The sequence below is a fragment of the Neofelis nebulosa genome, chromosome 9 (genome assembly GCF_028018385.1).
Source record: "Neofelis nebulosa isolate mNeoNeb1 chromosome 9, mNeoNeb1.pri, whole genome shotgun sequence".
NCBI lineage: Eukaryota > Metazoa > Chordata > Mammalia > Carnivora > Felidae > Neofelis > Neofelis nebulosa.
In genome coordinates this window covers 45,335,150-45,361,946 of record NC_080790.1, presented here as the reverse complement: position 1 = coordinate 45,361,946, position 26,797 = coordinate 45,335,150, and the positions used below count along the sequence as shown (strand labels likewise).

Below are 26,797 nucleotides of genomic sequence, written 5' to 3'. Positions count from 1 at the left end.
TCTGTTGTTCTTTAATGCTTTTATTGGTACTTTTTTTTTAAGTAAGCTCTATTCCCAACATAGGGCTTGAACTCGCAACCCTAATAGCAAGAGTCGTATGCTCTACTGACTGAGCCAGTCTGTCACCCCTATTAGTACTCTTCAATAATCTCTGCCATATTCCTATCAAATTGTTCCCATTTAATGGCCTTTGGAAGTAGCCCAGGATATTGGGAAGAGCCCAGGACTTGGATTGCAGTGTGTGGCTAGTACTCCAAGCTCTGTAAAATTTTAAGAATGTGTGACCTTGGGTGGCGGAGATAGTATCTCCAGGCCTTGGAAAAAGATTTAGCTACAGGATAGCTAAGATGATTACGAGTATACAGTATGCCAAGTGAAATGTAAGAAGGAAGGACTGCAAGGTATAAAGGAGTAATACTCTGTAAACAGCTATAGTTACTGCGATGCATAAATGATGTGCTATACACTTACCTATGTAGTATGCACCTACATACTAGTGTGTGTTGGGGGATGGGTAAAATTAGGGAGGATCAAATCATAGAAGATTTCGTGGAGGAGGCAGTGCCTGAGTAGGAATTAACATGCTGATGTGTGAATGAGTATTTCTCAGAAAGAACACCATTTCATGTGGCAGCATTATTCAGTAAAATACTCAGTTCTGGAACCCAGGAATGAGGAGAAATCTGGCTGAGTGAGCTGGAGGCAGATCCTGGAGTGCTCTGTAGGCCTTGCAAAGCCAAGGGCTGAGCTTCAACCTGAAGGCATTAGGAAGTTGCTGGTGCTCTAGCCAGGGGAATGCATGGTCAAATTTGTGTTTTTAAAGTGACCTCTGCCTACAGGGTGAAGAATGGACTCAGAAGGGGCAAAGCTGTAGTGTAGGAGGGTGGTTATGGTGAACAAGGTGACCAGTGCCCTAAATCCATTGTTGGAGGAGGAATGGGATAAATGGGTGGGTCTGAATCATGTTGAGGGAGGAGAGTGAACAGGCCTTGACAACTGTACTTTTCGTTTTCATGTATCAAAAGTTAATGTTTTGTACAGTAATCTTTAGTTAAAAAGACAAAACATTTTTTGATTCCAATTATGAAATCTGGGGAAGTTTCAGTTGTTTGTGGGATATTTGATTTTTTGCATAAAAAAACCTTCTTACACTTTTTTTTTTCTGGCTCTTTAATTCACATATATACACAACAGTATGATTATTAAATGCCTAGTAATTTACATAGATCTATATTTTGGGTAATTTAAACTCTGCATCTAGGATTTTCCTGATTTAGTTTAAGTTATTTATATGTAATTGAGCTTTCATCAGTATGTGCTTACTAGTGCACATTTTACTTTTTAAAAACTAAATTTTAGACACACTTTTAAAAAAAAATGGGACATGGATTTTCCCATCTGAGAGGACATAGTATCAATAACTGGGAGTTAGTAGGGTCCAGTGATTCTCATCTTTTCTACAGATACTATCACAATTTACTGCCTCTAAATCTGTCTGCTCTTTTCTACTCTGGCAAATTAAACTCTTGAAAATGGCCTCTTAAGCTTTTGTGGCTTAATGTGGTATTACAGCATTCGTTATCATGCACTGACATCTGGTGGCCAAATCGAACATTAGGAACACTCCAGTGCATTTCTGTATGCCTGTAAACCTAACACAACCTAAATATGGGCCAAGACTCTGGGTGTAAATACGGAGAAGGTGAACTCTGCCTTCATAGAACTGTCAGTCAGCTTCAGGCACCCTTCTGCACACTAAAATTATGAAATGGGGATTGCATTAATCCTTTTTGAAAAACTATCTCTAGGAAAGTGGTAAAGATGGATACAGAGGCAGATGAGTTTGCAAGAAGAGAAGCTCCAGGCAGGAGGTAGAGCTGAGAGGGTCGTTCTGCTGGCTGTGTGTGGGACCAGGTCAGCCAACATCAACCAACAACATATTCTCTGCTTCCTGAGTCATACTACATGCCTCCCCAGGACCAGTTTATCCAGTATCCTCATTTTTTGTCCAAGAAATCTTACTGTGGGATACTGACCCCTCCAATGGCTTCTTGTCTGCAAACAGCTTTAGTTTAAGGTGTTGTAAACCAGGAATATTTTCTGATTGTATCACTTAAATTTTTATTTTCTTAAAAGCTATTTCAAGGAAATATCCCAAGACAATTTAATTTTCTCTTCTATATTTCACTTAGTAAATATGGAGCTACAAAAATCATTGAGAAAAAAACAATATGATTTGAAATATTTGAAAGTTTTATTTTAAATTTCAAATCCTTATTAGCCTCCATGTTTTCTGTAATTAAAGTCATTATATTTTCAATCTTTTTATTTCTTTTCACAAGAGAAAATGAAAGAATCTTTTTTTCACCGAATAATGTTTTCCTTTTTTTTTTAAAATATTTTTTAATGTTTATTTATTTTTGAAGGAGACAGAGCATGAGTGGGGGAGGGGCAGAGAGAGAGGGAGACACAGAATCTGAAGCAGGCTTCAGACTCTGGGCTGTCAGCACAGAGCCCGATGCGGGGCTCGAACTCATAAGCTATGAGATCATGACCTGAGCTGAAGTTGGACGCCCAACTGCCTGAGCCACCCAGGTGCCCCAGTAATGTTTTCCTTTGAGATTATTGGCAGATTCTGTGCATATGAGCTCACCTTTATTTCAAATAATTAGTTCTAAATGTAACTGATTATTGGTGTAATGGATCATCATATTCTACATTGTCTAAACGTGGGATGGCAAATATCATGTTGATTATCATCTAATTAGTTACACTGTAAAATTGGGGAACCAAATGAGCTCTTTTATCTAGTGAACTATTTAGTGGTGAAAAATAGGATTTATTTAAAATATTGACCTCCTTAGTCTTAGTTTCTTTCGCGATTTCTTACATTAGAAGTGCTTGTCTTAGCCCTTCAGGATTATACCTTTCCCTTTTATGCACTCTCCATGTTACAAGTAGGCATATATTCAGTACTTATTTATAGGATTTGGTTTGATTCCGTGATGAAGTAAACACGTGTGCTCATGCACACACACACACCTGCTCCTCCCCCCTAAAAACACTAATTTTGATTTCTTATTAACCAAACCCCTTAATATACATCCTGAACTTCTCCGACAGTATTTTCTGGAAACTTTACTGTAACCTATTGAGTCCCATTGTTTATTTATCCAAATGTTCTCTGGGGCTGTTTTGTTCTTACTGCACACATTCATTGAGCTAAGAACGGAGGGGAACGGTTACCCACAGATGCAAGTGTGGTAGTAAATTTGTCAGGTGGCTAACATCACTGAGGGCATGACTGGGGCCCATGCTAGTCGTCCTCATTACAGTGGTCATACTAGCGGACAATGGCACAGCATGGCGTAGGACAAACAGAACAAGCTTGTGTTTAAATCTGACCATATAACTCTTCCCTCCTTGCCTTTGTTTCTGCATCTATAAAATGGGGTAAAAATGTTGACTTACCAAGATGGTGATAATAGTTTTATGGGATAAACATTCTTAGGTGCCTCATCCTTGGTGGGCACTTAGAAATGCTAGTTGTCTTTTTCTCCTGCTTCTCTTAACAGAAGTCACAGACAGATGTCTTCCATCCAAAGTTACTGTGGAAACTATTGGCTAGAAAATGCTTAGAGAACAGTTCCTAACTGAAAAGTTGTGTTCTTCCTTGGTCACATCCAGACCTCCAAGAAAAGTCTGGCCAAAGTGTAGATTAAATTACCCACTGGCCTAAGAATTAATTTCTTAAAATCTTTTTTGCAGTATAGTTGACACATAATGTTATATTAGTTTCAAGTGTGCAACACTGATTCAACAGTTCTATACATTATACGGTACTGACTACACTAAGTCTAGCTACCATCTGTCACCATACAACACTATTACATACCATTGATTATACTCTCTATGCTGTACTCCTCCTCATGCTTGTGACTTAAAGTTGAGCTTTAGTACCTCTCAATCCCCTTCACCTATTTTGTCCATTCCCCCTCCCCCTCCCTCTGGCAAACACCAGTACCCTTCAGTCCATTTCTGGTTTGTTTCGTTTTTGTAGGTTCCACACATAACTGAAATCATATAGTATTTGTATTCCTCTGCCTGACTTATTTCACTTAGCATAATACCTTCTATGTCCATCCATATTGTTGCAAATGGCAGAATCTCATTCTATTTTTACAGCTAAGTAATATTCCTGTGTGTGTGTACACGCATATGTACACAGCACATCTTCTTTATCCATCTATTGATGGACATTTCAGTTGCTTCCATATCTTGGCTATTGTAAATAATGCTACAGTGAACATAGGGGTTCATACGTCTTTTCAAATTAGTGTTTGTTTTCTTTGGCTAAATAGTAGTAGAATTATTGGATCATACAGTATTTCTGTGTTTAATTTTTTGAGGAGCTTCCATACTGTTTTCATAGTGATTGTACCAATTTACATTCCCACCAACAGTGTACAAGGGTTCCCTTTATCCAAGGATAATTTTTTTTTTTAATGTTTGTCTATTTTGAGAGTGAGAGAGAGTGAGAGAGGAGGAGCAGAGAGAGTGCAAATCTCAATCAGGTTCCGTGCTGTCAGAGCAGAGCCTGAGGTAGGGCTTGATCTCACAACTGTGAGCTGAAATCAACAGTTGGACCCTTGACTGACTAAGCCACTCATGTGCCCCTCTCCAAGGATGAATTTTAAAGAGTGAAATCATAAGTCTAGTGTTAGCACTAGGAATGTAGGTTTCTCCCTTGTGTTTATTTGGTAATTCGCATTGCTTCTGATGTGGTGAAAGACCCCTTTATCTTCCTATTAAATATCAGAGTTATTCAGGTTTGGTGGTCTCTTAAGATTCTCCTAGTACACCAAAAAGGAAAAGAGTGGCTGACAGAAAGGGGTAAAAATGGAAGATGAAATGATGGCAAAGATTGGTGTTCTTCCTTCATCCAAGAACCACAACGCAAAGGAATATATAGTTATTTTTTAACATGTTCTACCCAGGTGATAACTTTCTACCACAGTTAATTAGCAAGGCACGACACTTGTTTTAAAAAGCCTAATACAAAAGATAAGGGAAAAAAAACACTGTGAAAAGACATTATTAATGCCTACACTTAATGCTCAGCTTTTCTATCACCAATATTCTCTTAAAAACCTCCAGGATTAAACCCCTCAGTTGTGATGAGGAGAAGAATGGATCCATATTCCTGGAATAGAACATAGAGTCGTAAATCAGAGGGAATTTCTAATACTTGGATGATACAGAGAATCAAAGATTAGTAAAAATCTCCTTTTATTGTTGAGTTCATATAACCCAATTTGTAAAATAACCCAATTTTTTTATTGTTGAGTTCATATAACCCAATTTGTAAAATAACCCAATTTAGGAGTGCAGAAAGTGATTTCCGAAGAACTCACTTAGTTCAAAGTGATAGAAATAATTATCCTTCTAGCCCAAGTATGGATATGTCTTTCTATTTCAGAGGTATTGGCCAAGAATGGTACACGAAGTGCTGTCCTCTCAATTTCTATTAAGTCCCTAAAAATACTGCCCCCCCCCCAATAATGGTGCAATCTAAGTATCAGAATGTGCTTGTGGGGCGCCTGGGTGGCTCAGTTGGTTGAGCGGCCGACTCAGGCTTATGATTCATGGGATTGAGCCCTGCATCAGGCTCTGTGCAGACAGCTGACAGCTTGGAGCCTGCTTTGGATTCTGTATTTCCTTTCTCCGCCCCCCACTCACACTGCTTGCTCACTTGCTCTCTCTCAAAACTAAACAAACACTAAAAAAAAAAAAAAAAGGAAGAAGAAGAAGAATGTGCTTGCTATGCAGGTACGGCTTCCAGACAGGTCCTGTCTTCTCCCTCTCTTACTAGTTTGCCTCTCCTACAGCTTTTCTTTGAAGAAATTCTGCAGCTGACATGCTTGTCTCCCAGGCCCATGCTTTTAGTATATTCTCTGAAAGGATGAGACACACACGTACATCTGTCTGAGGTGTCTTCCTGTCCTCTTCGTACTTCATGCTTAGCCTTCATCATACTTCTTAAGCTTATTCTGATTGCTGAGGGCCACTAAGCTGGTAATGACCATGGTGTTATTTTTTTTTTTTAAGTTTATTTATCTTGAGAGAGAGTGTGAGTGGGGGAGGAGCAGAGAGGGAGAGAGAGCATCCCAAGCAGGCTCTGTACCCAGAGTGGAGCCCCACGCAGGGCTAGATCTCAAGACCGCGAGATCACAACCTGAGCAGATACCAAGAATTGGAGGCTTAACTGAGCCGCCTAGGAACCTCTTCTTGGTGTTATTTTCTTTTACTTTTCCTTCTCAGTTTTTGATGTATGTTTAGAAATTTAAAAATAAGCTTTCATGATCATATATTGTATATAATGTACACAATTTTTTCTACATAAGAAAAAAGCTGTGCTCTTTCCTCCTTTCATTTTTCTTTTGTTCTAAATACATCTTACAGCTTCATTTCTTCCAGGAGATGCTTATGCATATTATTTGAAAGACCAAATGAATTCCTAGTTGGGAAGTTTGAACTAATTGCAGTGACCCCCTAGCATACTTTCTAAACCTAGCAAAACTGACCAGATTTGCACATAAGTTAAGAATCTTCTTTACCTGAAAACAAGTATTACTCTGAAGAATATTTGCATATATTGGTTTGAATGAATGATGCGAAGATTTTTAAATCCTCCATTTGCTCAAAATAGTCTTTTTGGCATAGCATTTAAACACAGAAGCATTGGGGTGCCTGGGTGGCTCCGTCAGTTAAGCGTCCGACTTCGGCTCAGGTCATGATCTAACAGTCTGTGAGTTCGAGCCCCGCATCGGGCTCTGTGCTGACAGCTCAGAGCCTGGAGCCCATTTCAGATTCTGTGTCTCCCTCTCTCTCTGCTCCTCCCCTGTTCATGCTCTGTCTCTCTCTGTCTCAAAAATAAATAAACATTAAAAAAATTTAAAATAAACACAGAAGCATCATCAACCAGAAAAGTTTTTTAAGAAATTTCTTTCTTTCATTTTTTTTAAACAAAGATCTCTGACAGATGTGAAGAAAGATATCATTTGTGGATATCTGACGTAGATCTCCTAGGGTGAAAAAGGTAATGTGCTTGATCTGTTACTAGCCTCCTAAATGTGGCAGCCCTTTGGTCTGTGGATACAGGCTGGTTTTATTTTCACACTCTCTCAAGCCTCACATACCAGAATCACTTTTAAAATCTGGAGCAGCGAAATAAGCCGAAAGTGACACAAGGAAGATGCAGACTTAATACTAGCATTCTAGGGGTGCCTGGGTGGCTCAGTCGGTTAAGTGTTCAACTTCAGCTCAGGTCATGACCTCACATTTTTCGAGTTTGAGTCCCACGTGGGGCCCTGTGCTGACAGCTCAGAGCCTGGAGCCTGCTTTGGGTTCTGTGTCTCCCTCTCTCTCTACCCCTCCCCTGCTCGTGCTTTGTCTCTGTCTCTCAAAGTAAATGAACGTTAAGGAAAAATTTGATACTAACACTCTAGCACCTAAGAAATCACTTCCCTGCAGTAGGTAAATTTGAAAAAAAAAAAATTGTAGTGAAAATACCCAATAAACCTGAATGTATGTTTTATGTGAATACATATGAGTATGAATTATAACATATAAACTCACACCAGATGTTTATGGTTTATCTTTGGCTTGTGATGACTGTTAAGAGTTTATTCACCTATATTTCTTCCCAAACTTTGACAAGTGATTCCTTAATTAAAAAATATATTTTAGGGGCGCCTGGGTGGCGCAGTCGGTTAAGCGGCCGACTTCAGCCAGGTCACGATCTCGCGGTCCGTGAGTTCGAGCCCCGCGTCAGGCTCTGGGCTGATGGCTCGGAGCCTGGAGCCTGTTTCCGATTCTGTGGCTCCCTCTCTCTCTGCCCCTCCCCCGTTCATGCTCTGTCTCTCTCTGTCCCAAAAATAAATAAAAAATGTTGAAAAAAAAAATTAAAAAAAAAATATATTTTACTTGAAAATATTGGAAACTGTTCACAGATATACTGCAAATATAAAAATAATCAATACCTCTGTGTTATTTAAGCTTCACCTGTTGTTAGTGTTTTACCCCATTTACTGTATTGTGTGTGTGTGTTCTCTCTTTCTCCTTCAGGCACACAGACTCCTTAATTGTCAAATGGGTAAAGTCAGCTTTATTATATATGCTTACACACATAACAGACACTCTTTCCCTAATTATTTCTACTAAAAATTACAGATTTATTTATTATTGAGAGACAAAAAGACATAGAGCATGAGACACAGGGGTAGAGAGACGGGGAGACACAGAATCTGAAGCAGGCTCCAGGCTCCGAGCTGTCAGCACAGAGCCCGATGCGGGGCTCAAACTCACGAACTGTGAGATCATGACCTGAGCCGAAGTCGGTAGCCTAACCGACTGAGCCACCCAGGTGCCCCCAGAATTACAGATTTTTTAAAAGGGTTGACAACAGCACACGTATTAATTTGCTAGTTTTGCCTGGTTCAAAGTGTTATTTGATGAAGGGCTGTGGGTACAACACAATCTTCCCAAATACGGTCTTTACACAGTAACATCCATAAAAAAAAAAACTGTGTCGGGGTGCCTGGGTGGCTCAGTCGGTCAAAGCGTCAACTTCAGCTCAGGTCATGATCTCACAGTCCGTGGGTTCAAGCCCCACGTCAGGCTCTGTGCTGACAGCTCTGGGCCTGGAGCCTGCTTTGGATTCTGTGTCTGCATCTCTTTCTGCCCCTCCCCCGCTTGTGCTCTGTCTTCTCTCTCTGTCTCTCAAAAATAAATACTAAAAAATGTTTTTTTAAAACTTGGGTCTTTGTAACTAGAAGGTTAGAGCAATCAGCTACCTAAGTTTGACTGACCTGAGTCAAGTTTGTTCCTGGTTGATCATGGTATAATATTGCATACTTGTTTTTAAGCATTTTATAAAGTTTAAGAAACATTTAAAAGGTGGGGGAAAAAGTGATGTTCAATTAGATGGTGTGAACAAAGAAAACTTAGGACATTTTCATAAGGCATTAAGTATTCTTGAGGAGTAAGAGGGAGCGAAACCTGCAGAATCTATCCATTTCTGAAGCTAATTCATCACAAAAGCTTTTTTGTTCTTGGTAGCTCCATAAAACTTTAGAGTTGGTAAAGACACTGGAGGTCATGTGGTTAACTTACCATAAGATAGAAAGTCTGTACCTAGCATCCCTCATAGGTGGACCTTCTGCCTTTGCAAGATATTATTGGGAGGAAATCACTGGGGGTAATTTCTTGTTGTATTTTACAGAAGCTCTAATATTTGAGAAATAAAGTTCCTTTTTACATCAAAATTTCCTAAGTAAATTTCCAAAGCACCTCATCTGTCCCCCCTTCGTTAGCCTTTATCACATTTTATGAGGGTCATAAATACAAGTCTTACTTGCAAGATAGGGCTGGGAAATCCTTGAGGAGAAAATTCTATTGCAGTCTCCTCCACCCAGTCATCTTTCACCCATGATGAGTAGTTAATAAATATTTTGGAGTACTTGATTCTGCCAGATCTTCCTGTCATACCTCGACAGTGGCCTAGCAAGTGGTTTTCTTTCCATCCTTCCAACTTTCTTCAGCCCATTTTCTCACATTGCTACTAACTTCTTTCTAAAAACCAGAAGTGTCCATGTTTCTCTTCTGCTCTGTCTGACAAGAAAATTTAAAATTCTTTCCAGTGTCCCCACACAATATGGGTAGATCAGCTGTTGTTCATGGGTCTGGAAGCAGAGGAAGCCATTAGTCTTGTGTTTCAAATGGGACTAACTTGGTTACCTCTCTGTCTTTCCTGGTGCTTGAGCAGGTCTCTAAGCCTTCGTGTCTCCATCGGTAAAATGGTTACCTAGGTTGGTTATTAGAATTAATGGCATCATCTACAAAAACATTTTGTAGACTGGTTGAGGCAAACACTAAAACATGAGTTAACCCAGGTGCTAGTGAGATACAGTTTTTATTAAATTTTTGCATTAAAAAATTTTTAACATTGATTTCTTTTTTGGAAAATGATCTACATTCAGTTCTTTGGTTAAAAGTTAGATACTGAGTTTCAAGGTTTGCTACTTGAACAAACTTTATATTATAAATTCAGTAGATATTGACAAATCTCCTGAAAGACTCTACAATATTAGATATTTATAGTCAAAGGTAAAGAACTGCATTCAAATTGCCACACACTTGAAAAGGCGAATTAAAGTTTTATTATTGGTGAAACCTATGCTAAAAAATAAGGTATAAAACTGGTGTGTACTTGTGTTAGACCCAAACACTTCAAATAGTTTCTCAAATCATGGCAAGTAACTTTGATTTACCATCTATTTCTTTTACTAATGCCAATAATACTAATTCTGCACTTTGTTTGTTGTGGTCCTCTGAAGTCCATGGTGTTTTATTTATGATTGTGCATTTATAATTATGCAAATATGAATTGCACACAGATTAATTTTATCTGAGCAAAATTGTTATGTATGATAAAACAGTCATCCTTTAGTGACCACTCTTTATATTCCTATGTAAGGAGTAACTAACTTAAAATCAGTACCTGGAGGGTATCTGTGTGCAGGAATGGACTGGGGAAAAGTGGAGAGATCCTTTGGAATTCCTATGCAGTTTTCTATCTGTGTGCCATACTTAAGCTTTGCACAGCCTTGTAAATTACAGTAAGGAAAGGCTAATTTTCTCATCACTTAACTGCTGCCAGGCTGGAGCAGAATATTCTAGCAGATAAATAGCTGTGGCAAAACCACATACATTGTTAACAGTTTAAATTCATGTAGTGCAGGCCTTACACAGGTGCCATGTGCAGAACAGATAAGTGGTGGGGAGAGCTGAGCCATTAATTTTTCCATTGAGATGTTGGCAAGGGTGAGGGGTGAGAGGCTATAGGGAAAAGCAAGAGGAGTCTCAGTGGCAGAAAGAACATAGCAATATCGATAAATTGAGAGAGACTAAAAGAAGAGACCAAAAGGAACTAACAATTAGTACTACACGCTGAGGTAAACAGCCCTTATCCAGCCAACAAAGCTAACACAGCTGCCTTTTCTTAGCAGATTGCTGAAAAGTAATAAGACTTTTCCTGTCTTTCAAGCAACTCCAACCCATGCCTTTCCACGTGGAGTTTTTCATGAACAGTTAAAAGAAGCAGCAGATGTCCAAGTTTTTCATGTGTTTTAATAATTCCTATCCTTTTGAATTGTGTCCCATTAAAGAAATTACTTTGTGGTAGCAGTTTCAGTTCTGGTACGTAACACTGCCTCACACTTAGTAAGCTCTCAAGAAATGTTTGTGAAATTAAGAATATGGATGAAGGAATGACAGTACCTGCTGGATAGCAGATGAGGCAAAGTGAGTCAGTCAGTTTGACCAAAGGGTTGTAATTACTGTCAGAACTTACATTTAAGGAAGGAGAAAAGGTACTGATATAGGGAAAAGTTGTTGATAATAATTTAAAATGATACATAATAATTATAGCAATAGAATAATAGATCTTTGACCTTGCCATGTACTTTAGCAAGGTCAAAGGTTAGGTTAGAATCAATATATCTTTTATCTTGGAATCTTCGATTTTGGAGAGCTTAAAGTCATCAAGCCATCTGCCTTAGGAACCAGCCACTTGGGTAGGTTTAACTTTGGAGCTAACCCTTGTCATCCTAAAGCATCTCTTTCCACAGATGACTTCTTCCTTCAACATCCTGTTCCCTTGGACTTCCATGAATAAACTCATTTTGCTTCATTTTTTTCTTGCCTCTGACCATTATACCTCAGTATCCTTGGTTTTCTCTTCTTTCCTGCCACCTAAATAAGGCTTTTCCCTAGAGCTCTGTCCTTTGCCCCACCTGATTCCCACTAAACGGCCTTTTTTCTTGGAATCCCTTGTACCCCACATGTGTTTCTCTAGTACCAACCTCTCCCGAGCTCCAGACCTATGTCCGGCTGCATATGTGACATGTTAATTTGGATGACTTCAAGCATCTAAAAAAGTTCTCAGACTAAGTCCAGTTGTTGTTTTTTTTTTTTTTTTTTTTTAATCTCTCATCAATGCTGAATTTTCTTGTATTTTTCTTTTAGCTAAAGGTACTGTCTTTTTTTTTTTAATGTGATCATTCAATCCAGAAAATTGAGAGTCTTCTCCACTCTCCTCCTCAGTTTATCTTGAAATCCTCTGATTCATTTCCTTTTACAACTCTTGCTTTGGCCTCACACCTTCATCTTTGACCACTGGCTAGTTCAGGCCCATGTATTTTGCCTGGATCATTGCGATAATTTCCTAACTGCTTGTCCTGCCCCCACTTCCCAACTTCTTCCCTTATATTCCATTATCTCTGACAGTCTGCCTTTGCAAAAATGCAAACAGGGTGCTTTGCATTATTTACCAGCAAAAATCCATCTTCAGGATAAACTTTAAAGTTCTTAGCATGGCATCAAATTATTTCAGTAGGCCCCTGACTACCTCTCTCATTTCCTATCCTACTTTTCTTTGCCTTCCATTCTATGTTCTGCTACAGTTTTTTGTTGTCAGATGTAGAGTGGCTATTTCATTTGTGTGCTGCCGCTTATGGTATTTTCTCTGTCTGAACTTCCTTCTCTTTTTTAACCTAATATATTTATATTCATCCGTCTTTGAGTAGCTTAGGTTTTGAAGCTTAATTCTCTAAACAATGAAACCACTGTTACTTTGATGTTAGTATTATACTTGGTGCATATTAATATTAAATATGTTACTATGTCTCTGGTTTCATGTTTCCAAATGTGAGCACGGGGAGATTAAAAACCAGGTCTCATTTATATTTTCATCTGCACAGTTAGCACACAGACATGACATAAATTGTTTCTTGAATGGGTACTGAAATGAATATGCTCACTGTTTTGATCTTAGTGGCTATGATTTATCCACTTAAAATTTCTTCTTAGCTTTCTGGACTATTGCCATATGCTATATTCTCTACAATAGATGTTCCATGTCTTCACAACCATTGTTATGTTCCAAAAGAAATTCATGATCTTCTGGGTTGGGTTAACCCTTTTCAGGTATCTGTTTTCTTGTGTTATAAAAAGAATCTATGTAATTGAACTTGTTGCCAGTAGATGTACATTAAAATACAGAGTTCACAAGAGTACATGACATTCTCATTAGACACAAAGAATATTTTTTGAGCCATGCTATGGTATTTGAAAAGCAATTAACATATTGCACATTATTCCTGTGAGACACAAACTGTTTCTTTCCCATTTTAATTTGCCTGTTTAAAAAAAGACAGAAAAAGATAGATGAGTTTACACTCAAGGTGTATGCCTTTCCCTTGTGGCCAATGAGCCAATTTCCTTTTCATATTTGCAGAATATTGATACAATTATTCTTTCATCAGACATGAAATTTGAGTGTATAACCAGTTTGTGGAAATCACCTAGTAATTTATTAGGTTGATAACAGCAATTAAGTCATAATTGCTTCTGAGAAATATAAATTGACTTTCTGTTTTAAATGGATAATTTAACATTCCAAACCACAGACCTGTAGTGTAACTAATTTCTGGGATAAGAAGTTTGTTTCTCTTATTATTAAACTAAACAACAACAAAAAAAAGAATTCAACCTTTGATAATCTAGTAACGAATTACGCAGTTGCTGAATTCTTGGGTTCGTGTTATATCTTCATTCTTTTCCCTTGTTGCTAATTTTTTTATTTTAAATTTTTTTTAATATTTATTTATTTTTGAGAGAGTGAGAGAGCGAGAGCACAAGCAGGGGAGGCACAGAGAGAGATGGAGACACAGAATCTGAAGCAGGCTCCAGGCTCTGAGTTGTCAGCACAGAGCCCGATGCGGGGCTCAAACTCACAAACTGTGAGATCACGACCTGAGCTGAAGTTGTATGTCTAACCGACTGAGCCACCCAGGCGCCCCTAATCTTTTTTATATTTAAGGACATCACAGTGGAGGGAATTTTAGATAGAACTGGGACGTGTTGGTAGGACCATGGATTTTTCAATGATTGGAAATGTGAAGACTGTACTTTCAGGGATTGTTTCTAAAGTTTGTCACTAGAGAAGTTTCTCTAAGTGTGGAGTCCCTGAAAGCATGAGAAGGAGGAATAGTGTCCCTTCCTGTGAAACTGACTCTGGGTGTTGTTTCTATAGCTGCCCTTGTCATTGATGATTGTTCCCTCCTCCTTTGGGGGACTAAGAGCAAAGTGGCCCGTTGTCTGAGTAGTTTCTCTAAAAAAAGAATTTATTTATTTATTTATTTATTTATTTATTTATTTATTTATAAATGACAAGATCTAGCAGTGGCCTTGGGACACTGTTATTTTTTTTTTTAACCTTTATTTTTGAGACAGAGAGAGACAGAGCATGAACAGGGGAGGGTCAGAGAGAGGAGACACAGAATCTGAAGCAGGCTCCAGGCTCTGAGCTGTCAGCACAGAGCCTGGGGTGGGGCTTGAACTCACAAACCATGAGATCATGACCTGAACTGAAGTCGGACGCTTAACCAACTGAGCCACCCAGGCGCCCCCTCTAAAAAAGAATTTAAATAAATAAATGTAAAAGACATTCTTTGCCCATAAACCATACAAAAATGCATAGCCAGGCCTAACTTGGCTCATAAGCCATTGCTAACTGACCCTGGTTTAATCAAACCTGCATGTGAGACTTTCAAGTATGTGACGTTGCTGCTCGCAGTAACACTCCCTTCTTCACATAAACCATCTATACTTAGGTGCACACGTTGTGAATGCTTACTGGTGTAGCTTCTACCCTCTGGGAGTTCAGAAAAGCTCCTTTTTCAGATAAATCGGGATCAAGGATTTTACAGTGGCGGTTCACCAACCGGAGGATTTAGTGGCCTCAGCTAGTCTGCCTCACACTGACCACAGAAGTGACATTTGTCATCATAAGAGGTGATGTACCCCATGTCGGTAATTCTGAATCTCAAGCTCACTGAGCCACGTCAAATATCAGGGTAGACCAATAGGTGCTTCGCTGAATGAAGGGCCACCCACCTGGATTCATCTGCAAATACTAGGTTCACTATAGTGCCATGTAATGCTCCAGAGGCCTTTTGATAAAAGTAGGAAAAATGACATTTTTGTTTATGAACCCTAAATCATCTGTTAATGGGGATGGAGTGAGGCAGTCAGGGACTTCTGTGGCTGGATCCAGTGGTTTACAAGGGGAGTCCTGGGGGATGAAGTTTGAGAAGCAGGGACTGGTGTCAAATTGTTGAGAATCTTGAGGGCTGGGGTGGGGGGACCTTGAACATGAAGTAATTGTTGTGAGCTTGAATTTCTTTTGGCTATACTTGCTGAAAATGACATCCTGATTGGAGGAAAATTGTAACACATGGCTTAGTTATATAGGGGATTTTGACATATTTTCAAAGGAGGTGATGGAAATAGAGAACCACCAGGTGAGATTATAGCATCTTAAATTGTCAGATGGTTGGTGATTAGGTAGTTGGGGAGGCATTGATGATTTGGGGCCAGTGGGGTAATATGATTCAACAGAATTTTGAGAGTGGTTTGTTGGGGGAAAAAGAGTTGCACAAGAAAAGAGACGAATGTGGAGTCTTGATGGTGGAATCAATGGGAGGTGATAGTGGTCTGAATAGGGAATGGAGAACATAATGACAATGGAAATATGCACTATTACATTAAGAAAGCTATTTCAAATGGCCTAATCGCTAATATTTATTAATTCTATGTATCCTATACTCTTCGAGCTTTTTACATAAATTATTAGCAGTCCTACAGTCTAGATACTGATACTGCTGCTAGTTCTATTTTTCAAATGAAGAAACCCTCATCATTTAAGCAGCCTGCTCAGCTAGAAGTTACAGCTAGCAGGAGTTGCGGTCAGGATTTGAATCCCCACCGTCTATCTCTGTACCGTTTAACCCCTGGCCTTAGATTCTCCTGATGCTTGATGTTTCAACAAAAGTCCCCGAGAGGGTGTGGCTCCAAGTACAGAGGCTTTGGAGGCAGAGACTAGAGGTTTCCACTGTGTGCTCTTCAAGTCACTTACCCTGTTTGAGATGCCTTGCCTTTATTTTTGTAAAGTGAGATTTCCTCACTGATTCTGGTTTCTCGTTAGTGCACCAGGAGACTAGAGCGAGATTATGGGTTTCTGTTTGCCTCCTGATTCTGCTTTTCTTCCATAGAAATGAGGACATTAGGCTTTGGAGGGTGAGGAATTTGTTCTTAAACATGTTATGCTTGAGGTGATGGACGTCCCGAAGGCGATGTTCAGTGTGCAGCCAGCTGTAGGTATAAATAAGGGTCTGGACCTCAAAGGGTCAGAACTGCACGTGGAACTTAAGTTCTCATTCACAAGCAGGTGGTGGCTAAGGCATGGAAAGCATTGAGCTCTCTAAGAGGTGTTGAGAGAACTTCTGAGGACAAGGAGCAGGACCTTGCAATATACCAGCTACTGGGGTAGAGTGAGGAAGAAGAAATGAGGAAGAAACAAGAGGAGGAGCCCTGAGAAGGGTATAAGGAGAACCACAGTAAAGCAGAGCTTGTTAAGCATAGGCGAGTCAACTTGAGGAGTGGATGGCAAATTGTGGTAAGTTCCACATGCAGGGCAGAAAGGATGAGAGCTGAATTAAAAAGATAGTTGGGGCACCTGGGTGGCTCAGTCAGTCACCCTGCTCTTGATTTTGGCTCAGGTTGTGATCTCACAGTTTCTGGTATAGAGCCCCGCATTGCCCAGTCTCTTTGCTGGCATCACGGAGACTGCTTGGGATTCTCTCTCTCCTCCTCTTTCAAAATAAATAACCTTAAAACAAAAAAAGTTGACAATGTAGAGAGTTGAAGGAGAGAAAAGAGACTGTGACTGTATTTTCAGCAAGAGGGTAAAGTAAGTTTTTTTTTGGCTCTCTAAATATTTGATTCAATTAAATGCATTTTGGACACTGGCTTTCCTGTCAGTCCATAAGGTAAAACTAAGGATGATTACCTTTGCCCTGCTTTACTGTGGTTAGTTGTCAACCACTGTTCTTGTCAGAACTTGAAACTATGATCATGAAACGCCCACAGCAACTCAGCAACATTCACAGGTGGAATTAGGGAAAATGCAGCCAGCTTCCACTGGCCTACAACGTCAGGAAGGGACATCCCATAACTGGACTTTCACTCGTTGTTTTTTGTGCATTAACTTTAGTAAATAACTCTGTCTTCCTAAATAATCAGTTTCTACTCTCAAATGAAATTCCTGTGCGCTTAGATTTCTCGTAAAAAAAACATTAAATATCTAAGAATAAAACGTGCTGTATAATTATCAAGTCATTATCATTGTCATTTATTTCCGATTAAACTGAGCTGTTTAATTGCAAATAATATCTTAAGTAGATAAATGGAATAATTAGTTTATTTTTAGGTATATGCCTGAGAAGAAAGAGAGGAAATCAATAAGGTACTGTGCAATTTTAAAATTAAGTCAAATCTAAAACGGAGATTAGAGGTTTTTTGTTTGTTTTTGTAAATTAATAAAACATAGATAATTAAAACTCAAAGTCCTTAATGTTTTCCATTCCAAATGTTACCTCAATTAGGCCAAGAGAAACTTTTCATGTAAAGATAGAAAGATTCTCATCAGGAGAGCTTGGCACAGAATGAAAAGATGAAAATGTTTCTGTGTTAATTATTGATACACTACAGGGAGAATGAGTGTTCAACACTGAACGAATAACATGCTTTTGATTTAGAAACCCCAGTTAATTTATTAAAGTGGTCTTGATTTATGCTTTTATCTTAGACTTCAGTCTTTAAAAGAAGTATTTAAGGCACTTGGAGTCAGAATTATGATCATGTTTCATTGTCCATAGCTGGCTTTCATCCTCCATTGTCAGTGCTATGAAATTCCATTATTTTCCCTTTGTCAGTAGACATTTTAATGGAAAACTCAGAGACTGCCTTGGGGGTTACTAGTCAGATATTGTTAAGGGGATAACAGACCTCGTTTAGATAACACTGTAGTAAATAGTTAATAGGTATTGCCAGGATTTGCTCACTTGTTTTGTTTCTGATTGGATCAGTATTTCACAATAATTAATACAGCAATAACATTACATGTGTTAACACACCTTAATCCCACTAGGGCTCTCTGAGACCTTCTGTGATCTAGACCATTTCTAAGAGGCATGAAGCTGTAAACTAACCCAAAACTTGGGTTTCCCTCGGCACACTCAGTCTCTTCAAATTTCACCGAGGCTAAGGCCCTGTGGCCGCCAGACAAAACGGCCTTGTACTCTTTCAAAACAGAGGGACTGTCGAATTTTAAACTAGGGAGACAGGGAGGGAGGGAGGGAGGGAGGGAGGGAGGGAGGAAGGAAGGAAGGAAGGAAGGAAGGAAGGAAGGAAGGAAGGAAGGGCTGTGGTAGAAGTGAAACAGGACCTGCCCAGTGATCCCGGAGACCAGGTGAACGACTTAAATCTGCAGAGGCAAATAGGAGAGTGAACGGAAGAAGGTACAGGGGAAAGGAAGTGAAGACACGTACACATTGTTCTCTTTTCCTGGGAAAAGCTCAGAATAATTAAAGGAGACATAGTGCCTCACTTAACCATGCCTTGTTCTTGAGATTTCCTGATTAACTGCTTTAATTACTTCATATCAGAATGACTTCCTTCTTTAGAAGAATGAGTCTGACTGATATTATCTTCCTTCAGATTTTTTTTTAAAATCTTCAGAAAAGGAAAGTGAATAACTGCACAAAGGCCTGTTGACTTTGTTTCCTACTTGTTTGATTCAGAATAGTTACGTTGTAGAGCAGCTGGTGAGGGTCTGGTGTATATGAGGTAGAACAGCACAAGTTGTTATTTTTTTTTGTTTGGTTGCTACCTTGAACTATGAAGGTAGTAAAAATCCCAGGACACATTTATCTTCCCAGGTTGTCACAGACAATTAAGAAAGCCACAGGATTTTCTCATACCACTAGCATTTGCTTTTTGCCTTTTCCATGTTTATAAGATTAGACTTGGGGCAATGAATCATTAAATCAGTACATAATTTATTTCATAAAATTGTTTTCTTTTTTGGAATTTTGAAAATTATGTATTTGAGATGACTAAGTTATTATCTAAAGGGTTTAACTGACATTGAGAGCCAGAAAATCTGAAGAGCATAAGTAAAATTTTGTCCCACTTTTCAACAAGCAGTTTCTTGGTTCCTAAAGAAAAAAAAAAGTTTGACCTTTCTCATCTGGGCATTAAGAAGCTTGGGAACTTAATATGTGGGTATAAAACCACTCCATTGGAGTTAGGTATATGCTAGAGCCTTTCTTTTTCTTCCTTTTTTAATGTTTATTTTTAAGAGAGAGAGACACAGAGGACGAGCAGGGGAGGGGCAGAGAGGGGAGGACACAAAATCTGAAGCAGGCTCTAGGCTGACAGCAGCAAGCCCCATGCGGAGCTGAAACCGTGAGGTCATGACCTGAGCCGAAGTCAGACACTTAACCCACTGAGCCACCCAGGTGCCCCTATGCTAGAGTCTTTCTTCTGGTGTAACTGTAGCTAAACACTTTACTGTTATGCTCCAGATTTTACTTGGTATGTCATGCTTGCTCAGTTATGGCTTTGAGTGCAATTAGATACAAATTCAGCTTAAAGATAGTTAATTCCTGGCCAAAGAAAGACTACGATATATTTGTGTTTCACCTCTTGGTAGGACAAACATAATACATGCAGACTACTTCGAAACAGATCAGTAATTACGAATAGGATGAACTAGCATTTGAGAGCTTTTATCCCTGGTAATCGTTGACTGCATACCTTCTTAAAGTGTATAAGACAACCATGTACTACCCCCATTGAGTATCTGAGATGGAGAAGTGGTTATTTCATTAATTTCCTCATGGTGATTGGCATCATGCATGCCAAAGGATACATGAAAGAAACAATGTAATGCAGTGGCTAGATCATAGACTCTGGAGCTGTAGGGAATGTGTTGCAATTTCAGCTCTGCATTTTGCTCTGAGGCTGGACAATTACTTCTCTCCTTAAGCACATTACTTGCTTCCTCTAATGGACATCTAAGTGCATTTTTTCCCTTGTGTTTTGTTTTGCAATTCTTGTTATTGTAAATTGGGTCTTACCATTGGATATTCCTTGTATGTATGAAGGCAGTTAATTTTGCATATTTATACAAGTGGCTTTATGAAAAAACTAATTTGTAGTGAGTTCTTGGTTGATTCTTATTTTTTTTTCCAAGTTAATAGGTATAACATCTCCAAAAATTATTTTATCTTCTTCTTTCAACTTAAAAAAATTTTTTTTTAACGTTTATTCATTTTTTGATAGAGACAGAGCATGAGTGGGGGAGGGGCAGAGAGAGAGGGAGACACAGAATCCGAAGCAGGCTCCAGGCTCCAAACTGACAGCACAGAGCCTGATGTGGGGCCCAAATGCACGGACCGTGAGATCATGACCTGAGCCGGATTGGACGCCCAACCGACTGAGCCACCCAGGCACCCCTTCTTTCAACTTTTAATGCCCTTCTGTACCTTTCCTAATTGTGTTTTCTAGAACCTTCAGAAAGATATTAAATAATTTTTATAAATTTGCAATTTTTTTTGTTTTGTTTCAACATTAGTCAGATTGCTTCTATTATTTTACATTGAGTCTGTGGCTTTTGGATTAATGTATTTGTAAATATGTACAGCCCACAGATATGAACACCTAAACGCCTGGTTTATCACCAGTAACTTCTTAGCTTTCAAACTCAATGGGTATTTTCAGTCTTGATCTTACTTGCTCTCTTTGTAGACTTCCCTACTTTTTTCCCTTGTCAACTGTGCTCATGAAATCTCTGGGATCTACTCAGAACTCTCTGGCCATTCTTAGTATCATTTGTGAGCTCCTTTTGTCTACTATACATTGAGGGCTTCCTGATGTTGTGTCTTGGACTCACTATTCATGCTGTTATTTTCCCTGGGGATATTGTATCCATTTTCATGGCTTCTGCTCCCGCCTTTGTTCTGATGGTCCTGCATCTCTATAGATGGCCCTTTTTCATACCCTTACAGCCAACTTTCCACCAGACTTTTCCACGTAAATGAAACACAGGCATGTTAAACCTACTCTTCTTCACCTGCTATCTTTTATGATTGTCAAGGTCAGCAAATGTTTTCTTAAAGGATCAGTCGTAAATATTCCAAGCTTTGTGGGCCACACAGTCTCTGTCCAAACGTTTCAGCTCTGCCATTGTAGTGTGAAAATGGCCAGTATGTAAACGAACAGGCCTGGTTGTGTTCTAATAAAACTTTATTTACAAAATAGGAAGCTGACATCCAGGATATAGCTTGCTGGCTCCTGCCCTGTGCATGTTGCCATGCTATAAATTTAGGTTTTATCTTTGACGGTTTCTTCTTTATTCTCATAGGATGTATATCTTCAAATTTTGCAGGTTGAATTGTGTCCTGCAATATGTACTCTTCATCTGCATAAATACGATCTTGTACTCTCCCCATTTTTTGGGGGGGGTTCTAAAGGCTTGGAAATTGCTCTGAAGAATTCTACTTTTAGTCCTGCCAAAGCTAATTCCCTAACTGCCAGAGGAAGCTTTCTAAAACCAACCAGGATTATATGACTCTCATGTTTCAAACTCTTGATGACTCTTCATTGTCTCAAGTAGGGTTGACAAAGTGAAAGCTTACTAACATGGCATAGAAGTCTCTCAGAATATGGCTGGGCTCTTTTCACAAACTCTGTCCCCTATTCCTATTTTGGTCCATTCACATCTTTGGAGAAGCAAATGCCAAGGTAAGTGGGATCAGATACATAAGATTTTCCTGTGAAGGGTAAAGTGGGAGAGGACCAGCAGAATCAGCTGAGAGAGATTTTTTTTTTTAAATTTTTTTTTTTTCAACGTTTATTTATTTTTGGGACAGAGAGAGACAGAGCATGAACGGGGGAGGGGCAGAGAGAGAGGGAGACACAGAATCGGAAACAGGCTCCAGGCTCTGAGCCATCAGCCCAGAGCCTGACGCGGGGCTCGAACTCACGGACCGTGAGATCGTGACCTGGCTGAAGTCGGACGCTTAACCGACTGCACCACCCAGGCGCCCCTGAGATTTTTGACTGCAGTGCAGGTCGAACACTTGTGCAAGGAGAGCAAGAAGAAACGGGTTTTGTAGGAAGAGCCTCAACACAGTTGTGACAATGTCTCAGGCCAGAGGAAAATCCAGAGCAGGAGCAGAGGTTGCCTGTTGGGCAAGTCCCCATCATGCAAAAGCGGCCTGATTGGGCTTGGCAATTGACAAAGGCTACCTGGGGTCAAGTGTGGCTTCTTATGAAACGGTGATGGATCTATAGGTGCACAGATGGAAGCAGTCCATTAACTGTGCTCACGTGGAAGTTTCTCTTAAAAGAGAACTGATTGGGGCACCTCCATGGCACCAAACTTGTGACTTCACACTTGACACTTCAGCTTCAATAAACCTCTTGTGATATTCTTCATATGCCATGATATCCTTCATCTCCATGCATTTGTTCCCAATTCCTGCCCCTGACTTTGCTTGGTCAAGTACTTTTCCTGCTTCAGGCCTCAGCTAAGGGATAATCTCCGGAAACATGTCTTTACCTCCCACCTCCCACATTGCCATTACTCAGTGATCCCTCAGCATCATTGGTATGTTTTCCAAATTAGGATTGGTTGTGCATGCTTCTGGTTTTATTTTTGAGTGGACACTAAACCTCTTGAAATAAAGAATTATTTAGTTTCTGCCTTCAGATATCCATACCAACTGATGCCAATTTTGGAATGAATGGTTGTACTCTCAGTTAGTTATTGGAGAAGGTGACCCACATGACACAAAAGAAAACAGTATGACAGATGATACTCATGCCATTATATTTGGTTTAGGAGAGTTGCATAGCTGACGTATGAAATAGTTTTTTTTTTTTTTTTTATGATTGTGATTAATTAGAATCATTTCAGCCAATTGTGGGCAATCTGATATAGCAATGCTGGGCTTAAAGTCAAAAGACTTGTGTTTAAATCCTGAGGTCAAATCCTGAATGACCATGGCACAACATCCCTGGTGTCATTTTTTTTCTCTTCCATTAGAGATAGTAATATCAAGAGCACAGAATTGGAGACCTCTCAAACCATTTGTAATGTATACAGCCTCTTGCTTTACAAAGGTCTCTTGGCTGCCTCCTGTACCAGCCTGCATCAGGCATGACTCATTATCCTATGATTGTACTGAAACCGAGATCACATAACTCCCTGTAGAGAGAATGGACGATAGCTGTGATTCAAAAGCAGGTGTCTTCTAATAACGGTATGTGAAGTGAAGAAGGTATATGTATTATTCTGGGTACTGGTCTTAAACTGTATGGACTCCTAAATTATTTCAGGTTAAATTTTTTATAGAATTCAACAGTGGAAATAATGGGAGATCAATTATGTAATAGACCATTACTGCACTGACTTACTTGATGGAAGAATAGAATCCTAGCCTTCTTTGCTTGGGGATGAATTGTTGTGGCTGCTGTCTTTAAGCCTCTTCTTTCCAATTGCCACTCCTTAAACTGTAAGAATGAAACGATCATTTTCTAAAAGTAAAGATGTTAATAAAGAACACGAAAAGTAAAACTCACAAAACACAAAATATTATGCAAGTCAAAAAAGCAGAATAAAAATAGAGGACATAGAAAGAAATTAAAGTCTCATTTTTAAGAAGAAAAAGATTAAGAAATGTAGGCCTGCCATTTTAAAATGAGCTAAAATGACAACATAAGATGGAACTAAGAGATCAAAAGGATAAAAAGATTAAATGAGCTTAAAGAATGCAAACAAGAGACTTAGACATTTAAAATGTAAAATCTCAGTGGATTAAAATAAGTCAGAATAGTAGGAAACAGTATAAAATTCTATCACAGGGGCGCACCTTTGTTTAAAGGCAGAGAGAGAGCCTTGGCCTTGCCCTTCTCTGGTGTTAGCATGTTACCAACTTAAAATACTCCGTGACCAGGAGAGTTTTGATCCAGAACGCTGCTATGCCCCTTCCCGCCAGAAGAGGGCAGCCTGTCTAAGACAGGCTGTACTGATGCAGGAAAGAGACTTTTTACATGTCTGAAATGACCCTGAAGTGTGCTAGCAGAGACACCTGCTAGGTGTTTAAGTCATTCCCAAATACTGCAGAAGCAAATATTTCTCCCTCTCTCAGCTTTGACATTCATTCTTTCTATTTCTTGATCAGGATTCAGTTCGAGGAGTTTTTTTTTTTTTTTTTCCTATTGCTGTAGCAACTATAAATAGAGTCTTTTCTTCTAGTCCTTAAGCCTCTGGATTCATTTGGCTGTGTGTGTGTGTGCACGTGCGTGTTTTCTTATTTTTTAAAGGCTGTTTGAGATCTGGCCAGTTTTCTGACCACATACCCATCATCCACACAACCAACCCATGCGCCCTCCCTTACACCACACATCATCCCCCTCCGCCCATTACATACAGCATAAAGCCACCCACTCAGAAACACACATAGGCAATGCACACACACCCATGCACACTTCCCTTTACCTTTATGCCTGTTCTCTCCTGAGTGGCTTCTCCCTGGCAGCCCTTCCTGTCTATCGTTGCAATGCTTCCTATCTCCACCCCAGATACAGAAGAGAATATTGTACATTTACTGTTTCTTTTCCGGGGAGATTGTTTGAAACATTTTTCCCCTGTAATCTATAAATAATGAATAATTCCATTAGAAATGTGATGAACAGTGTAATTTTTATGCGGCGTTTTTCAAGCTCACTGCCTTGGTGCATTTACTCTCATGACAGCCTTGGGTCGTGGCAAGTGGGAAGATCATTCCGCTGACGTTTCCATGTTTCCTAAAGTGTGTTCCTGGGTTGTCCTAGGTAATGCATACATTGTAAACGGAACCCTCTCTTTGCTCAAACAGGTCTGAGGAATGCTGCTGTAAACTGACTCCTTTAATGCATAACTCCCCTAAAGCATGTCATGTGATAATTTCCTCTGAGCCTTGCAGTATTTTCAAAACATATTGGCCAGGGAAACCTTATTTTTTCATCAAAACATTACATCTCTAAGCTCAGTGTTCCGTGGAAAATAATTTAGGAAGTAATGTTCTAATGACAGCAGTACATTTTCCTCTGTTCTGCACAGAAACTGTTTCACAGTTGCTCTTACTGAAGAGTTCAAATTTACCTCTGTATATTTCCATCAAATTGGCACTTCTTTATATTTTTAGTACAACATATAATAAAAAATCTGTGATAGAACTGGTATATGATGCTGAAGAGTCTCCTGAAACCTCTAAGCAGAACGAATGATTTTCATTATGTTTTATGTGAATAGGAGTTTCTGCAAAAGAGTTCTTAGAGGGGCACTTGGCTGACTCAGTCGGTTGAGCATCTGACTCTTGATTTCGGCTCAGGTCATGATCCCACGGTCGTTGGATGGAGCCTCACATCAGGCCCTACCCTGAGCCTGGAGCCTGCTTGGGATGTTCCTTGTGTCTCTCTGTCTCTCCTTCTCTCCCTTCTCTCTCTCCCTCTGCCCCTCTTCTCTGCTCATGCACATGTGCTATCTCTCTAAAAGGAAAAAAATTCTTTGAAGATCAATAATCTCTATAAAAGAAAATAGTCTGATTATATCTTCATCAGGTGTTTAGTTAGATTATCAGTACTTAATGCATGTTACATGATAAAATTATCATAAATGCATTAATCAAAAGCAGTAGAAAGAGGGAGTGAGAAAGAGAATGAAAAGGGATGCCCTTGGGAAGAGTCACTGTGGATACAGCTCCGCTAGAGATAACCAGGGTGGCAGGAACACCAATGTTCTCCTTTCAGCCTTCCTTTGGGAATCTCCCATCATGATATACCCTGCAAAGTTATCCACTATACTGAGGCCTCTTCGTGATTTTTTGACACTGCTGGGAGGGTTACTAGTGTACAAGATACAGGGTCTGAGTAGCACTATTCTGAGTTAAGTAAGAAGCATCTTCTTTCTAAGATCTAAGCACAAATGTGAAGCTGGTCTTTAAGCCAAAATCCACTACAGGATAGCTTATCTTCTGTTTGCACAAGCTCGTGCATTTGCCTTCTACACTGAAGAGAGAGCTTTGATCAATGAGTAATTACCTAGGAAATCCAAGATGCCAGGGGACCTCAGACCTTGTCTCTGTCTAGTGGATGCTTCTTTCTTCCAAGTCACCACCTGCTTGCACTCATTCCTCAGGACCTCCTAGCCTTTGTGCTGACAGCATCCTGCTTTATAACAGGAATCAGAGAGTCAGAGCCACTGATGTGTTGAGCACAAATTTCAGCAACTACCTTAGGATACTTTGGAGGGTCAGGGCACACTTTACCAGAGCACATAGTCAAACTTATTTAGTAAAAACTAAGCAATTATTTTATATTCCTTTAGAAGAAAATCACACAAGTGTCTTTCATAGTCTCCACTGCCTTTTTAGCACTAAGCACTCTAGTAGGCAATATGAGTTTTTAAAATTTGACGAACATTTAAGGAATTATGTGATCAAAGGACATAGCAATGAAATGGCAGTCCTTCCATAGGATCCTAGGGTCGTTAGACCATTGACTCCATTACCACCACTCTGGTCCTTGGACCTCTGAGTGTGCATCTCCAGTGAACGTGAGCATACCATTTGCTACAGCAGGTCTTTGCACTCTACTTAATGTTGTTAGAATGATCTTCCTTGTTCTGAGCAGAAAAGGGGTCCCCAGTGGAAACCAACCATTGGGAAAAGTCCGCTTTGCCTCTATTTCATGTTGTTATCACACGCTTCATGTCTCTCCACTC

General features: G+C 39.5%; 1 protein-coding gene and 1 non-coding gene across 6 annotated transcripts in view; both read left to right on the top strand.

The window, feature by feature from the left end:
* CTNNA2 (catenin alpha 2) overlaps window positions 1-26,797 on the top strand; it is a 1,103,782-nt gene that overhangs the window by 359,332 nt on the left and 717,653 nt on the right. The window lies entirely within an intron of this gene.
* On the top strand, window positions 14,022-14,229 carry LOC131486489 (small nucleolar RNA U3). The gene has a single exon (XR_009249376.1). It is a non-coding gene; the product is annotated as a small nucleolar RNA U3 (small nucleolar RNA).